The sequence below is a fragment of the Triticum dicoccoides genome, chromosome 4A, assembly GCF_002162155.2.
Source record: "Triticum dicoccoides isolate Atlit2015 ecotype Zavitan chromosome 4A, WEW_v2.0, whole genome shotgun sequence".
NCBI lineage: Eukaryota > Viridiplantae > Streptophyta > Magnoliopsida > Poales > Poaceae > Triticum > Triticum dicoccoides.
Window position 1 is genome coordinate 209,433,267 of NC_041386.1, and position 1,664 is coordinate 209,434,930.

The 1,664-nt window shown below is 52.2% G+C and overlaps 1 pseudogene; it reads left to right on the forward strand.

Moving 5' to 3' along the window:
• LOC119283480 overlaps positions 1-1,664 on the forward strand; it is a 9,821-nt pseudogene that overhangs the window by 1,313 nt on the left and 6,844 nt on the right.

The following is a 1,664-nucleotide window of genomic DNA, read 5'->3' on the forward strand; positions in this document are numbered from 1 at the left end:
GATCCCGGACGAAATGGAGATCAATCTCAATGTGCTTCGTTCGTTGATGTTGAACTGGGTTGGAGGCGAGGTAGGTGGCGCTGACATTATCACAATAGACCACGGTTGCTCTTGTGGGGGGACACTTGAGATCATGCAAGAGTTGTCGTAGCCAGCAGGACTCAGCAACACAATTTGCGACACCCCTGTACTCAGCTTCGGCACTGGATCTTGAGACAGTGGGTTGGCGCTTCGAAGACCAAGAAATGATGTTGTTGCCAAGAAAAACGCAGAAACCAGAGGTGGACTTGCGAGTATCAGGGCACCCGGCCCAATCAGTGTCTGTATAGGCAATGAGATCATGTGCGGGTGACTTGTAGAGCTGAATACCGTAATGAGAGGTGCCTTGGAGATACCGCAGGATGCGTTTCACTAACTGCATATGAGTGTCGCGTGGCTCATGCATGAACAGGCAAACCTGTTGAACGGCATAGGAGATGTCTGGGCGAGTGAGGGTGAGGTATTGCAGTGCACCGGCCAAGCTGCGGTAGTATGTGGGGTTGGAAAGCGGTGTACCATCGTGAATGGATAATTTGGAGGAGGTGTCAACAGGTGTGGACACAGGTTTGCAATGTAGCATGTTGGCATGGTGAAGGACCTCAAGTGTATACTGTTGTTGGCAGAGGAACAAACCGGAGGAATTGGGAGTAACATTGATGCCAAGGAAATGATGTAACTCACCAAGGTCCGACATGGAGAATTCCTTCTTGAGAGAGGCGATGATGGAGTGAAGGGTGGCGGCAGTGTTGGCGGTGAGGATGATATCATCCACATAAACCAGAAGGTATGCAATGGTGTGTCCATGGTGGCGGATGAATAACGACGAGTCACTCTTGGAAGCACAAAACCCAATAGACAACAAGAATGCCTTGAACCGAAGAAACCACGTCCGAGGGGCTTGTTTCAAGCCATAGAGAGACTTGTTGAGGAGGCACACATGATCCAGGTGAGAAGAATCAACAAAACCAGCCGGTTGGGAGCAGTAGACAGTCTCCTTGAGATCACCATGTAGAAATGCATTTTTGACGTCCAGTTGGTGAATTGGCCACGAGTGAGAGGTGGCAAGACTGAGTACCACACGGATAGTGGCCGGTTTGACGACCGGACTGAATGTCTCATCATAGTCCACGCCCTCTTGTTGAGTGAACCCCCGGACGACCCACCGAGCTTTGTAACGAGCCAAAGATCCATCCGTGTGAAACTTATGGCGAAAAATCCACTTCCCTGTAACAATGTTGACACCTGCAGGCTTAGGCACCAAAGACCAAGTGAAGTTATTAATTAAAGCATGATACTCTTCTTGCATAGCTTGGCGCCAATTTGGGTCCTTGAGGGCTGATTTGTACGTTGGAGGGATAGGAGAGAGTGGTGTGGTAGATGCATCAGCAAGAAAGAGGCGGCGAGGCATGCAGTAGCCGCGTTTGGCCCGGGTTGTCATCGTATGGGAATTACTTGGGGGCTGAGCTGGTTGTGCATGGCGTGGTAGTCGTGGCGGAGGGGGAGTGGTTGTGCATGCCTCAGATCCCGAGGAAGATGCGATGGGGCAGCCGACAGGCGTGGGCGACGAGGCGGCAGGTGAGGCAGAGCCGACAGGCACGGGGGGCGAGGTGGATGCGGCGTGGGTG